Below are 16759 nucleotides of genomic sequence, written 5' to 3' on the forward strand. Positions count from 1 at the left end.
AATGAATAATTCGCTCAGTATCTTCACCTACTGAAATGAGGCACATTGAGCCAATAAAATCTAACAATGCTTTTCACTGGGAATATCTAACATCCTCTGTTCTAATCCTGTTCTCTCAATCAGGTTTCTGATACTTATTGGCCTGTCATTAGACTTCCACATTCATTCATTCATTCAAATATTTATTGAACACCTACAATGCCAGACATTATTCTAGGCACTTAAGATACATCAATGAACTAAAAAGACAAAAAATCTCTGCTCTCATGGAGAGTATATGCTAGTGGGTGGAGAGAGAGAAGTAAATTATACAGTATGTATAATTTACCTACAGTATACAGTGCCAGAAGACGGCTGTGAAACAAGTCCTGTCCAATAAACCCAAGTATTCATGTCGTACTGGGAGTTTTTAGTAAAATGGCATTGATAAACTTCAATAAGTCTCTTGCCTGTTTGGTATACATGAGAGTCCCCCATGACTGAACACCTCCTCATAGTAAAAGTTAAGGAGCTTATCCTAAACAATAGTGACACCCACCAAGGTAGTAAGCAGTGAGGCCGCAACTAGTGTCACCACCAACTTCTCTGACATCTCTTTAGGTGAAAGAAAAAAATATACAACTGTATAAAAACTATTAAAGAAGAGCAATTATGCTTATTGGTTTTAAAGTTCCTTCTCTGATGTCAAAGAAATAGGAAGGAAAAGCTGTACGCTTGATTTTGGGAAGATACTGTTCTTTGAATGGCAGTAATAGCACAGCCTAAATTTAACAGACAATAACTGACCAAATTTTAGTCAAAACTTTTTGCTAACTGTTAAGGGATCATCAGTCCTCTCCAAATATACATATCCTTGATTAGTTTCCCATTACTGATCCAGGATATCATACAACTCGTCTTAGAAGAATCTCATTCTTGTTGTGAGAGTTCAGCCTAAGGACTCACTTGAATTTATAAAAATTCACTCATTAAAACATGTATAGGGCTTCCCTGGTGGCGCAGTGGTCGAGAGTCTGCCTGTCGATGCAGGGGACACGGGTTCGTGCCCTGGTCCGGGAAGATCCCACATGCCGCGGAGCGGCTGGGTCCGTGAGCCATGGCTGCTGAGCCTGCGCGTCTGGAGCCTGTGCTCCGCAACGGGAGAGGCCACAACAGTGAGAGGCCCGCGTACCGCAAAAAAACAAAAAAAAACAAACATGTATAGGCTGTATGCCAGTAACACCCTAAAATTAGAAACTGTTCTACATTTTATCATTAGAATTATGTTCTGAGTCATTAAAATAATTTTCTATCACCTTAGAGCCATCCACGTCAGTTCTCTAAACAGTAAGTATATCTAATTTAAGCATTTTGTTTTACTGACCAAGAAACTGTGTCCTAAAAAGGTTGAAGAGAAAAACTGTGACTCTTGTACAGTCACACACAGGCAAATTGGTGACATTTCTGGAAACCTAGAATTCAAGTCTCCTATCCCAACCCAACACTCTCTATTGACTACCACATTTTTCCTTTTGATCACAGAGTTGTCAAATACCAATGAAATTAACCGGTTTTTAAAAATCTTTAGACCTGAGAACCAAAATACAATATCAAGACTAGAGCTTATCTTCCTGATAAATTTTGTTACAGCAAAACTGAAAACCAAAATTTAAAAAATCTTTAGACCTGACAACCAAAATATAGTATCAAAAGACTAGAGTTTATATTCCTGATACATTTTACTATAGCAAAATTGAAAACCAAAATTAAAAGTCAATGAAAATACCATACACAAAGTTAACAAGATTTATCAGGAATTTGTTTTTAAAGAGGTATTACTTTATAATCATCAGATTGGCAAAAATTACAAATTCTGAAAATATTCAGTGCTGGCAAGAATGTATGTAAATAGAAACCTTTATGCACTACTGCTAGGAGTATACATTAGTAAAACCACTTTGGAGAGCAATCTTGTCATCATGAATGAAATGTGCTTGTGTGTGTGGGTACATTCTATGATCAGGTAATATCCTATGACCCAGCAGTTCCACACTTGGTACTATAACTAAAGAAACTCCTGCATAGGCATACAAGGAAGAGACAAGGATAAGGGTGTTTGTCTTGGAGTTGTCTACAGTAAGAGAGAGCTAGAGACAATATGCTGTCCACCGTTAGTGGAACAGATACATAAAATATATCTTATCCTCCCCTTGCAGAATATGTTCCCTCTGGCTGCAAATCTCCTGCCTCTAGATATCTGCATGTCTTGCTCTTTAGCTTCAATCCAGTTTCTGCTCAAATTGTCAACTAATCAAATAAGTCTTCCCTGACTGCCCAATCTAAAATATCTTACCTTTCAATCCAGAATCTCTCTAGTCCAGATATCCTTCCTTCTATTTTCTAATCTTCCATTTTTCTGCGTAACGCTTTTAACTGTCTGACATTCTAATACACATGTGTTCATTGTTCAGAATCCCAATTAGAATGTAAAATCCAGACACCAGGAGATTTGTTCAAAGGAATATCACCAGAATCTAGAATTAGTACCTGGCACATAGAAAGTGATTAATAAATATTTGTTCAACAAATGAATTCAATGACTACATCCCAATCTCCGCTTATAGCTGTGTAAAGTCACATAAATGAACCCAAGTCTCTGACTTTTCAAACCCATTCACAGTATATAACCTGAGTGGTTATATAACCTCCAGAGTATATAACATTCCACATTTTTTTCAACTCCCTGGCAATTCAATTTGCATTCACAGTATTCAGCAATGAAGCAGCTTCTCATGGCCAGGCACTACTCTGAGAAATAAATAAGGGAGTCTTTGCATTCAAGTCTAGAGAGGAAAAAAGACAATTACAATATAGTATAAGCGCTATGATAAGCTGTTATGGAAGGAGGTCAGAAGATGACCTAACTCACCCTAGGAAGGCTGGGGAGGGCTTCCCAGAGGGGAGCAAGGCAGCATTTGTCCTGAGTAGAAGTTATCCAGATGACCACAATATGGGTATTTGTCAGGTAGGTGATGGCTACATTCTAGGCAGAAGACACACAACATAAAAGTGCCTCAATTTTTAAAAACATCCTAACACTTTTGAAGAACTGTAAACAATTCAGCATGACAAAACAATGTGAGGCAGGAAATAAGAGAAGGTGAAAGCAAAAACAAGCAAGGCTCAAATCATTAACATCCCTATTTCCAAGGCCTGGTAGTTTGGATTTTTATCTGAAAGTCTGCATAGAAGGATTGCAGAATAACAGCACCATCTGCCTACAGAAAAAGGAAAGGTACAGAGGGATGGTATGCATTCTCAGAAGCATGGAAATTATTTAGAAGGTTTACATAGAAGTCCAGATAATAATGATAATCTGAACCAAGGCAGTAGCCACAGAGAAAAAGTAGACGAAAGAGGTAAAACAAGATTTGGTAAACAGTAATATAGTTAAGTGCGGGAAGGTTAGCACATAAGGGTAATAACAGGGAAGAGTTAAGATTCTAGTGTCTCTGACTGAGTGATGAGCTGCATGCACGAATCACAGGAAGAAGAGAAGCAACTTCAGAGAGGGTGAGATACGTAATTTTTTTGACATGAGTTTAAGGTATCTTAATACAACCACAATGTATCAGAGTTGATCTGTGCTAAACAGATCTGGGAGTCATCAAAATAGATATAGAAGTTGAACTCATAAAGGATGAAAGCCTTCAAGGAGAGTAGGAAGAGGCAGAAGAGAGGAGAAGATAGTAGATAGAGTGAAATGAATATTTAAAGTGGCCAGAGTGGCCAGAGAAGCGAGAAAAATATAAGGAAAGACTGACCAAGACATGGAAGGAACATAAGGAGACTACAGTGTCACAGAAACGATTTCAAGGACTAGTCAAAATGTTAAATGATTAAAAAGATTCCATTAGATTTCAGAATAAGGGAATCAATAGTGACCATCACCCCATCAAATTCAGTGACTGCAGTGGATTCGCAGACTTCAACACACTGAAAAATAAATAAATAAGAAGAAGGTGGAGAAAATGAACACAGACAACTTTTTCAAGAACCTTAAAGGAAATAATTACAGATAAAATTGAAGAGGAATCTAGAGTGAAAAGAGTGTATTTAAGACAAGTGCATTTAAATCCTGATAAGTTAGTACCAGTTGAGAGTAAAAGGAATAACCAAGTGTTATGGACTAAACTGTATTCCCCAAAATTCATGTTGGAAGCCCTAACCCTCAGAATCCCCAGTACTGAAGATAAGAATTTTGAAGATGTGATTAAGTTAAAATGAGGCCATCAGAGTGGACTCTCATCCAATATGACTGGTGTTTTAATGAGAAAAAGAGACACTAGAGGTTCTAGTGCACAAAGGTACAACCATGTAAAGAGGCAGAAAGAGGGCATCTATAACTCAAGGAGAGAGGCCTCAGAAGAAACTATTTCTGCCCTAACCTTAATTGTGGACTTCCAGCCTTCAGAACTGTGAGAAAATAAATTTCTCTTCTTTAAGCCAACCAGTCTCTGCTTTTTGTTATGTCAGCCCCAGCAAACTAATACACCAAGGAAACACTGTCCTTGAGGAGAAAAAACTCGGAACACAATTAGAGATGAACAGATAGAGGTAGACAAGTATGCAGGAGAAAGAGGGCAAAAAGCAATGAAGTTCCCACCAATGTATTGCATTTCCTCTTTGAAGCAGAAGACAACATTATCCAGGAAAGAGTAAGGAAGGAAGGAGGTGGTGGGCTAATAACCACCATGGGAAACAAGAGTAGTTACTAAAGACACAGAGGATTATTAGGCTGCCTTTCCATTAGTCAGTAAATGTTTGTTACCTAGTGTCATTCATGAATGCTTTAGTTCAGTTTCAATACGCTGAACTCTAGCAGTAACTAGTAAGAGAAATGCATTGCAATGAATCAGAACCTGGTTTAAAAATCTAGATAACATGTGACCTTGTACAAGTCACTTACCATTCTGGGCCTTAAGTTTCTTCAACCAGACAAACCAGACTTGATAATCAGCATAAGATCACCTCAGATTAAAAATAAGAAGTGCTATAATGTTTATGCAGGTTTGTGCATGACCTTGGTCTTCAACTTTTACCAACCAAAGTAGTGTGTCTCAAGCTGTAATGTACATTCATATCATCTGGAGAGCATGTTAAAATGCAGATTCTGATTCAGTAGACCTGGGGGTAAGCCTGAGATTGTGCATTTCTAATGAACTTTCAGGTGATGCCTACACCATATTTTGAGCTGCAAGGGTGTAGAACACTGATCCAGCTCAAGTTCTATAAAGCTTATAATTATCGGCTTATCTGTAATCAGCCTGATATTTAGAAAACCAAGGAAAAACATTCTAGACTCACACCTGCACGAAATGTCTTGCCATTCCGTGAAACACTCTGAAATTAACTGATAGTCCCCATTTGGTGCAGACAGGAAAAGAAAGGAATCATAGGAAAAGAAAGGAATTGCCATCAATAACACTAAATTAGGAGAAGCCCAAGATTAAATACAAACACACACACGTACACAGATATACAACACAAAGGTTAAAACCTATCTAATCAAATACATTTTCTTTCTCAAAATATGAACATTTCTGGAAAAACACATGTATTTATCTCTAGAAAAATCTTCAGTATACTTTAACTGTCACATGTCTACAAAGATTCTTTTGCATTCTGGTTTGATCCTGAACGCAAACACATTCTACAGTGTCACAAAACCTAAAGTTGTTTTTTTTAAAACCTAAAGATTTTTATGTTAATTCCCAAATAATCTTCACCTATTTGTTTAGAACCTCCAATTGTATCATCACAACTAAATTTGTTTGTGTTGAGAATTCTCTTCTGTTTTAGGAAGTGTAACTAGGGCAGAGACAGCCCAGCTGCCCTAGGGCTATAATATATCGCCACAAATCATTGCTATAATTAAATCGTTTTTTACTATTCCCTGTGCCAGGGGTTACAGGAGGTAAATTCCACAATCCTATCACAACCAACAGGGAGAGATTTTCAATCTAATTTCACAGAAATCTTCTTCAGTGACAAAAGACCTAAGAAAAAATGTCATGAAATGGATGCCTCATATCGTAGAGTCACTCTGCCTTTAACCTGAAACCTCTGTACTGAACAAAGAAGTTTGAAATAACGTGAAAACGAAGTAAGGAACTCCCTATCCAAGAAAAAATTTAAAAATATTATGACTGTAAACTACTCTTCCTTATTCCCTTCTGAAGAATAACCAAATCGCAAGGGCACTAGCGCACTACAATCGAGCCCGTTCAAATAGGGTGAGGAGGGGAGATCAACTGCAACCTTGGTACCAGGAGGCAATTTAGCAGTCCTATCTATCTAGCCAAGTCACTCTGAAAAAAATAAGACTTCCCTCATTCACCACCATGTCACAAAAGGATTTTTTTTTTAAATGACAAATGCAATGGGCCTCAAAATAGTTTTGCTGAATCACAAATACCCTCAAGTTATAAAGCTGCAGAAGTCGCTGGGCTCGAGCACTGTCGGCCATACCTCAGCAAGTAAGTCCTCTACGAACATGTATAACTTCCTTCACTTGTTCGTTAAAGTCAAGCAAGGGTCTAATGGTCAATTAAAGCTTTCACAGTATTACTGTTAGTAGCAATACTGTGGGTGCAATAACAACATACAGTGGTTTTATACTAAAGATGACCACGTTCTCTGAAAAGGGGCACCACCGATCCCCCAAGGGCAAATGAACCACCCTAGCCCGCAACGCAGCCACAATGAGCACCCTACGTCCTCATTCTGGCACCCAGTCCCTGCCTCCCCGCGCCCTGATTCCTCCGCGACCATGCTTCCCGCTCCCGGGCTGACTGGGGCAGCCTGGAGCTCCCAGGGGTCCTTGGGGTAACGGAGAGCCAAGCCTGCAGGCCGCCCTTCTCCCGCTAATGCTATGCCTGGCCTCCCACTAGCCACACGTTCTTCCCTCACCTCTCGGGTCTCCGCTGCCCAGCCCACTCCTCCCTTCCGCTCGCCCGCGCTCTGGGGCTCTCAGGGCTGGGCCTCACCGTTTGGTTCGGTCCGGAATGGCCCGGCTCTCCCGCTTCCACGCTCCAACACGAAGCGGCGTCACCTCGTCCTGCGCCCCACGCTTCCAGTCCACACGCCGCCGCCTACTGATGCCGAAAGCCGCTTCTAGTAACGCGCCATGTTCCGCGTCGCGGCTCCAAACGACGCAGGCGCTCGAATACTGCGTCACAGACACCCGGAGCGCGTGGACTAGGCAAAGACAGAAGACGATAGGAGAACGGCGAAAGGAGAGGGAGGAGCTTTCCCTTCGAAACCGAAGGCGCCGGGCGGCTAAGGCAGCTCTGTGCGCTTGCGCAGTATAGAGAGCCGGGACCCCACCGGACGCTGAGCGACCTGTAACCATGGAAACCATAGTTCAGCTCTGCCCCACTCCTGGGAAAATCAACTGTCCTGGGTTGACTGAAGCTTAAGTCAGAATCATTTTCCCTTTCTTATTCCAGATATCAGCTGCCAAACTGCATTGTTTTACGGATCTGTCTCGGTAAAGAAGAATTATTTAAAATAATCCTACTCTCAGCAGTCAGCCCTCCCACGAATATTTATTTTTTTAAGGTCCTAAACTTGCTCGGCGCTCTAGTCCAGAACGATAGCAAGAGTGGAAAGATTAAAAGGGAGTAAATCCAGTTCTCTCTGCCTCTGCTTCTAATTAGCTTAGTGACGTAAGTTTTCTTACATTTAGAAAAAAATAGTTGTACGGAAATAGTTTAGTGTTCATAAAGATTAATAAAAATGATAGATAACATTCATTAATCATTTAGAATGTGCCAGATACAGTTCTAAGATCTTCAGATGAATCATGTATTTAAATCCTTAAAACAACCCTATGAGGTTGAAGAAGCTGAAACATTAGAAAGATCAAGTAACCTGCCTAAATTCACACAGCTAGTAAGTAGTAACTAGCAGTGTTAGGTTTGAACCAGGCAATCATAAGCCTTGCATTACAAGATGCTCATCACACAAGGGCTATTTTTGAAAGTAAAAATATAAAAATTACCTAAATGACCAAAAGGAATGACTAAATCATGACACATGCATATATAATACAATACAAATTGGCCATTAAAAATAATGTTGAAAAAGAATCTGAAAAAGAATGGATATATGTGTATGTATAATTGAATCACTTTGCTGTACACCTGAAACTAACAAAACGTAAATCAACTATACTCCAATATAAAATAAAAATTAAATTAAAAAAATTTTTAATTATGTTGATATGTTCACAATGCATTAGGGAAAGAGTGGGTTACAAAACAATATGCTCAGTATGGTTACATTTTTGGAATAAGTATATGCGAAAATGTTAACAGGGTTTGTCACTAGTTGGATGGTATTATGGGCATGTTTTATTTTTTAATTTATTTTGTTTGATTGTATCTTCTGATTTTACTGAAAGGTAATACTTCTCAAATTTTAAATGTGCATAGAATCACATGGGGGTCTTGTTAAAATACAGAACCTGATTCAGTTGGTCTGAGGTGGGGCCTGAGAGTCTTCATTTCTAATGAGTTTCCAGTTAATGCTGCTCTTCACAGATCACACGTTGTGTAACAAGGCTGTAAGGAATATGCAATAAAGCAGGAAAAAATTACCTAATTTTAATTAAAATGAAAAAATTTGTTTAGAAGGATCTTTTCTGTTTGGAATAATGGGTTCATCAGATATTGAAGGAAACCTGTAACTTAGAAAAATACACATACATAAATTTTGCCTACAGTTTCAGGGCACCAAATTAAGATGCACTTGGAGGTCCTAGCTTCAGCTACCATGAATGTAAAATCTAGTAATATAGTATGTACAAAACAAATATGTAAAGCTGGATAAATCTCATATGACTGCATTTTGTTGCTATATTCTTATATTCTCACGTTCTTTGAAGAAAAAGACCAATATTAAATTAATTTAAATTACATGATCATTGGGCTGTTCAGATCATATTTAAAATATAAATATATGTTCAGTGCTTTCCCCCCAAAATGGTTGAAAACTGAAAAGAGAAAGCAGAAAATTGATGGAGCAAATGATAAGTTAAAGAAACATTAGCTTCCCTCACCCCTCAGTCTCAAGTAGGTTCCAAAAAACAGATATACATAATAACAATGCAAATTATTTGCCTCAGTAATATTATGATTGCTAACTTCTAAATATTCCCTATGTGCCAGTTACTGTTCTGTTTTTTAAGTGCCTGACATTGAACTGTAGACATTTCATGTAGTTTATTATCCTCATCACCACCCTATATGGAGATTATTCTTTCCCTCATTTTACAGATTAGAAGATGATGCTCATGAATTAAGTAATTTCAAATTCTTAACTGGAGAAGCACAGACTCAAATTTAGATATTTGCTTTGTGGTAGATAGAATAAAAGATAGCCAAATCCTAGTCCCTGAAACCTGTGAATATATTACTTTTCATGCCAAAAGGGACTTTGCTACTATGGTTAAATTAAGAATCTTGAGCTGGAAATATTATCTTGTGGACCCAATGTATTCACAAGGGTCTTTATAAGAGGGAGACAGGAGTATCCGAGAGAGAGATGTGACCATGGAAGCAGAGGTCACAGCGACACGGGGCCATGAGCCAATGAATACAGGCAGCACAGAGAAGCTGGGAAAGTCAAGGAAATGGATTCTCCCCTACAGCCTCTGTAAGAAACTCTGTCCTGCAGATGACTTTAGACTTCTAACCTTCAGAACTCTCAGACAATAAATTTGTGTTGCTTTAAGCTACTGTTTGTGGCAATTTTTTATAGCAGCAATAGAAAACCAATATGTGCTCCAAAACCATAAGGTTTCGAATTTGCTACACTTCATTTAATATTGTAACTTAGGTAAAATTGGGTCTCGGGCAACTCTATAATATAGTTCATTAGCTCCTTATAGATTAACTCATTAGAAGCTTACCAGCTTGGGAAAATAAGTCTTTGAGAAACTAACTGATCTGCCCTTGGTAACACAATTTTGTAGCAGCTTCAGTTTTGTTTATATTTTTTTTAATTTATTGATTTTTGGCTGCATTGGGTCTTCGTTGCTGCGCGCGGGCTTTCTCTAGTTGCGGCGAGCAGGGTCTACTCTTCGTTGTGGTGTGCGGGCTTCTCATTGCGGTGTCTTCTTTTGTTGCGGAGCACGGGCTCTAGGCGTGCGGGCTTCAGTAGTTGTGGCTCATGGGCTCTAGAGCGTAGGCTCAGTAGTTGTGGCGCACAGGCTTAGCTGCTCAGTGGCATGTGGGATCTTCCCGGACCAGAGCTTGAACCCGTGTCCCCTGCACTGGCAGGCAGATTCTTAACCACTTCGCCACCAGGGAAGTCCCTGTTTACAATTTTTTTTTTTTTTTTTTTTTTTTTTTTTGCGGTACGCGGGCCTCTCACTGTTGTGGCCTCCCCCGTTGCGGAGGACAGGCTCCGGACGCGCAGGCTCAGTGGCCATGGCTCACGGACCTAGCAGCTCCGCGGCATGTGGGATCTTCCCGGACCGGGGCACGAACCCGTGTCCCCTGCATCGGCAGGCGGACTCTCAACCACTGCGCCACCAGGGAAGCCCCCTGTTTACAATTTTTAAAAAATTTTAAACAGTATAAGGGTCTTTCACTAAGGATTGATTACATAAATTATGGTATGTTCATACAATGAAATACTCTCTACCTGTTAAAAGTGGTGATATAGATTTATATTCATTAACATTAAAAGATGTCCATCATATTTAGTTAGGTAAGAACAATAGGTTAAAAGAATTTTTTATATCCAAAAAGTCTTGGAAAATATCAATACCTTAATGGAGGTGAACTCTGAGTGATAGGTTTCACTTTCTAAAATCTTTTTGTACTATCTAAAATTTTTTGCAATGTTTAAGTATTACTTTAATAATCAAAGAAATATAATAAATAAAATATTTCTACTTTGGAAAAATAAATATAAGAATACCATGTAGCTTTGTATCTCTTAAGGTGAAACGGCATTTTTTCATATTCTCCTGGTAAGAATGAAAATTGATTCAACTGTTTTAGAAAATAATTTATTAGTATATATTCAGAGACTAAAATGTTCATATATTTTGACTAAATAACTCCATTCTTGTAAATCTCTACGAGGGGAATAATCCAAAGTACAGAAAATATTTTTCATAAATGCAGTAAAATGTGTATGGCTCTATTTTTTACAACAGTGGTATAGGAATGATTTAGTGAATTCTTACACAGTCACGAGATGAAATCTTCTGCAGCAGCTTTCAATACTGACTATCAAGATTGTACAAAAACTAGGAAAAGTGCTTTTTATGTTACTGTATTTTATAGAAAAAAAACAGTAAATTATATGATCTCAACTATGTAAAAATATGTATTGCTAAAACAATAGGAGAAAACAGTGTGTGTCAAAACCTTCACAGACGTTATCCCAGAATAGTGAGATTAGACGTACATTTTTCATCTTCTTTCTACCTTCTGTATTTTCCAGGATTTTTGCAAGTTAAGTTTTTGGTTTTGTTATTTCGTTTACAATGTAGTTGTCGTATCTTTGGGGCCCAGGAAACGCATAAAAGGGGAAAATAAAACCAGTTTTACTTACTATATCTGTCATTAATTGTTACTTTGTACACAGTTTATTCTTAAATTCATGGTAACCAAAGATTTAATTTTTTAACTCCATACTTTAGAATTCACTTGACTCTTACATTAGCTTGTTTTTTTTTTTTTTTTTTTTTTAATTATTTATTTATTCATTTATGGCTGTGCTGGGTCTTTGTTTCTGTGCGAGGGCTTTCTCTAGTTGCAGAGAGCAGGGGCCACTGTTCATCGCGGTGTGCGGGCCTCTCACTATCGCGGCCTCTCTTGTTGGAGCACAGGCTCCAGACACGCAAGCTCAGTAGTTGTGGTTCATGGGCCTAGTTGCTCCGCGGCATGTGGGATCCTCCCAGACCAGGGCTCGATCCCGTGTCCCCTGCATTGGCAGGCAGATTCCCAACCACTGCGCCACCAGGGAAGCCCCCATTAGCTTGTTATTGAAGAGTGAAATTAATTTAAATTGTATCTAGAATGACTCAGCTAGTATCTTTTGCTTTCCTGCCATTCCACCAGTGATGAGAGTACAGTCATCCCTTGGTATCCACGGGGAATGATTTCAGGACCCTTCCTGTATACCAAAATCCACGAACCTCCAAGTCCCTTGCATAAGATGGCCTAGTACACTGGGTCCTCTGTATCCACGGATGCATAACCTGCGAATTGACTATGATGGCAACACTCAGAAGTAGAGACCAAAGGAGCCCACAAAAGGCAGCTGGTGTCCTGCTGTGGCAAGAGCACAGGCTTCCACCCCTACTTCTGCTGCCAACTACCTGAAAGACCTTGAGCAAGTACCTTTAATTTCTGTGAGACTCAGTTTCTTCATATGTAAAACAGCATAAGCATGCTTGCCCTAACAATTTCCCAGGGTTTCATTGAAAATCTAATTGTGTGGAAAGTACTTTGAAACCCATAAAATGCAATATGAAAATATAATATATAAATACAAATATTAAAAATATAGTATGAAATAGGCTCTATAATAATCCACAAATAGAATTCTTAGTACAATAATTTTCCTGTTGTATTTGGAAAGCTTCAAAGTGCTTCATTTTGCAACAGAATATATATTATTTTATGGTAATGATATGAACACATTTATCTGACAGATGCTTTTGGTAGGTATCAATGATTCGATATTAGATTTTCACTAACAATTATTAGATATTCACTGACAATGCTTAGACTCATCATGCTGGTATTAAACAGAGACCAAAGTCTTCTTTCTTAATTAATTGTATTAATTTAAAATAGCATTTTAATCATCTGAAAAAAATTAGAACATTTTTTATAGAAGACTCTTGCTCATAGTATTCAAGGTATATTACTTCTTTCAGCCAAATTTCATCACATTTTTCTGTTAAGATTTAGACAGCACAGTAGAAATTGTCTCTAGGTACTCTTTGAAATTGTCCTACGTTGTAAGGTAGCACTTCATTTTAGTATTGGATATTGGCACAATATTTTTTTTGTTCTAATCAAATTAAACAGCTTGATATTAAGTAAATTTCAATTTGATTTTGTTTTATCTTGTCCAGGTGAATTAATTTTTCATAGAAATATAGTATTTCAGTTAATAAATCCATGTTAAAAGTGTGAAATTCAAACATTCTTAATGTTTTTATGACTTCTAAATATATTAAAAGTCTGCAAGGAACTATAATTTATACAAGACAATGCTCACAATGTTTTATTTTTATTCTTTATTATATTCCCTGGCACATTAAGAATGTTATCATTTCAAGCATGCTGTGAATTTAAATAATGCTCTTCTACCAAAGCAAATGTTATTGTAATTATTTTTCAAGTTATGATACACTTTGTTAACAAAAAACACTATAAGAATGGCAGTAATCAATTGTGCACACCCAAACTGAAAAATAATTATTTTTAATTAACAAAGGATATAAATATGAAGCGGAGAAGCATAAAATTATTTTTTACAATTACAAAGCCATTCTTAGCTGGCTTTGTAACAAATGTTACAATTACAAAGCCATTCATGGCTGCAAAGCCATTCATAGCTGCAAAGATAACTCAAATACATTCCAGCATAACTTACATACACACTTCTTTAATGCAGCTCATATCCCAGCATCACACATTCCCTAGGGCTCATGGATCCATGCTGCACCCAATACTGTCTCACTTCTGAATGTTACCTTGGTACTAACAGAAAAATAAATCCCAACAATTGGATGGAATTTGGCGAGAATAATAAGCAATACCAATTATTAGAACAATTTTCCTGTACTGATGAGGGTGCCCTTCCCATCCTTTTTCAGTTCTGTAGAAATTCCTCAACTAAATATGTTATTTTAGTGCAGAAAGTAGTGAACCCCTACCTGCAGTGTGCATCAGAATCTCCTAGAGGGTCTGTTAAAAATGCATTTGCCAGGGCCAAATCCTATTCTGATCCAGAATGTTTAGGGTGGGCCTTGGGAATGTGAATTTTCATTACATGTGGTATTTGTTTGTGAGGGCTGCCATAATAAAATACCCCAGACTGGATGGCCTAAATAACAGAAATTTATTTTCTCACAGTTCTGGAGGTTAGAAACTCAAGATCAAGGTGTCAGCAGGGTTTGTTTTTCCTGAGGCCTCTCTTCTTAGCTTGCAGATGGCTACCTTCTGGCTGTGTCCTCATATGGTCTTTCCTCTGTGTATACACATCCCTGGTGTGTCTATGTGTGTCCAAATTTCCTCCTTTCATAAGGATACCAGTCAGATTGGATTAGGTCACAATCTAAAGGCCTCATTTTAACTTAGTCACCTCTTTTAAGGCCCTATGTCCAAATACAGTCACATTCTGAGTACCAGAGTTTAGGGCTTCAACATATGAATTTTGGGGAAACACAGTCCACTATGTAACATGTGCCCTAGTTTTTCGGATATAGGTGACTCAAGGTTCATACCTAAACAAACACCAATTCAGTCTATAGGTAAGCTAAATGTGCACACTCACCTCAGTCATTTAGTTTTATGTGGCTTATTTTGTGACAGCTTCCAGGAGGGTCTTGCTATTTCACTCCTAAAGAAAATTATCATTTGGCTTCCATCCTTATTGTCTATCATGCTACATAAAATAGTTTCTCCCACCCACCCTGTTGATCTCTTTCTCCTCTACTTTACTTTTTTCTTCATACTTATCATCACCTGACATAATATCTGTTTTTCCTCACTAGAATGTAAGCTCCACTTTGTTTTGCTCACCACTCACTGTACACACCCCCGTGTGTAGAACAGTGACCCAGGAAGATGAGAGTGTCCTGGAGGTGATCTTGCATTCCTTCTGTCAAGAAAAAGCAAGGTCGGGACTTCCCTGGTGGCACAGTGGTTAAGACTCTGCCTGCCAATGCAGGGGACACGGGTTTGAACCTTAGTCCAGAAAGATCCCACAGACCGTGTAGTAACAAAGCCCATGTGCCACAACTACTGAGCTCATGTGCCACAACTACTGAAGCCCACGCACCTAGAGTCCGTGCTCTGCAACAAGAGAAGCCACCGCAATGAGAAGCCTGTGCACTGCAATGAAGACCCAACACAGCAGAAAGAAAGGAAGGAAGGAAGGAAGGAAGGAAGGAAGGAAGGAAGGAAGGAAGGAAGGAAGGAAGGAAGGAAAGGAAGGAAGGAAGGGAAGGAAGGGAAGGAAGAAAGGAAGGAAGGAAGGAAGAAAGGAAGAAAGGTGACTGAACTAAGGAAACTAGGCAATTTCACTGTAATAAATAACAAATGTTAAAAAAAAGAAAAAGAAAAAGCAAGGTTTTCTGCTGAGAAGGAGCTGGGGAGGTGGTAGGGCAGGAGGCCTGAGAAGAATTAAGATTTGAAGATCCTGGGCTTCCCTGGTGGCGCAGTGGTTGAGAGTCCGCCTGCCGATGCAGGGGACGCGGGTTCGTGCCCCGGTGCAGGAGGATCCCACGTGCCGCGGAGCGGCTGGGCCCGTGAGCCGTGGCCGCTGAGCCTGCGCGTCCGGAGCCTGTGCTTCACAACGGGAGAGGCCACAGCAGTGAGAGGCCCGCGTACCGCAAAAAAAAAAAAAAAAAAAAAAAAAAAAAAAGATTTGAAGATCCTTTATGGAGAATGGGAGAGGAAGATTAGAGGGAGTTCAAGAAGAGCTGGCTAGGCAGCATTCAGAATCCAGCTAAATGTGGAGCCCGTGAATGTCTCCTACAGGTACTGTTGTGTGAGCTCCAGCAGTTCTCACAGCTGGAGAGGAGTGGAGAGGGAAAATGGATATTTTGATTCCTCAGTGACCACCATTGCTCCTTTGGATAACATTTGAGGCCCTTCACCCTAAGTTTCTATTTACATTACCTGTTTACTTCTCAGCTACATCAAGTTTCTTTTTCTTCCTTAAATACCCTTATATCTTGACTTTGTTAGTACCGTTCCCTTTGAATTCTCAAACTTTCCCTGGCTAATTTTTGGTTCTCTTTTAATGATTCAGCTCAAATATTATATTTTGAAAATGTTCCCCAGTTTCCTCAAGTATTAGCCATAGTGCTAAGATCATGCCTCTTTTAAAGCACACTGTTTTTGGAATACAGACCTAGGTTCAAGAGGCAGCTGTCATTTACTGTGTGATCTTGAGCAAGACATTTAACATTTTTTTTTATCCTTCAGTTTCCTCATCTGTAAAATGAACACAACGATAAGCCCCTATTTTAGAGAACTGTTTGAAATGGTGAAATAAGATATCAGCAAATGGTGCTATGTCCTCCTCTATCGTTAGAAATTTCTTTAAAAGCAGGAATCAGGTCATGTTCATTCTTAAATTCTTAACATTTGACAAAGTGCCTGGCACACTGTAGATTCTCCAGAATTGTGGAATAAATTAATGATCAGTGGAATTAAAGAGGTAGTTGAAGATGCTACTAGGGTATACAAATTCTTTTTCCTAAATTAGAATTACAGCAAAGAAAGAGCAAGGCTTGGGAATGCTCACAATCAATTGTGCAGGAAAGTCTGCTTTGGTAAAAACATAAAAAGATTGTTTCTTCAAGGAAATAAGGTACACACAGAAACATTAAAAACTGAGAACCATTACAATGGCAGGCAAAATAGACATGGACATTGTATTCATGGAACTTACAGTCGGATACATTGTCCTATCACAATACCCAATGCATAACAATTACCACATTTACAGA

The 16759-nt window shown here is 38.7% G+C and overlaps 1 protein-coding gene across 10 annotated transcripts in view; it reads right to left on the reverse strand.

Annotated features, from left to right (window-relative positions):
* IPO11 (importin 11) overlaps nucleotides 1–16759 on the reverse strand; it is a 256286-nt gene that overhangs the window by 239128 nt on the left and 399 nt on the right. For 5 of the 10 annotated variants that reach the window (XR_004349281.1, XM_032627475.1, XM_032627478.1 and 2 more), the window contains exon 1: nucleotides 7029–7171. The gene's annotated coding sequence lies outside the window, so the exon portion shown is untranslated. Of the gene's footprint in view, nucleotides 1–2908; nucleotides 3023–6951; nucleotides 7213–16158; nucleotides 16242–16759 lie in introns of those variants that run through there. The other 5 variants (XM_032627470.1, XM_032627469.1, XM_032627471.1 and 2 more) reach the window with 5 other exon arrangements.

The sequence above is a fragment of the Phocoena sinus genome, chromosome 3 (genome assembly GCF_008692025.1).
Source record: "Phocoena sinus isolate mPhoSin1 chromosome 3, mPhoSin1.pri, whole genome shotgun sequence".
NCBI lineage: Eukaryota > Metazoa > Chordata > Mammalia > Artiodactyla > Phocoenidae > Phocoena > Phocoena sinus.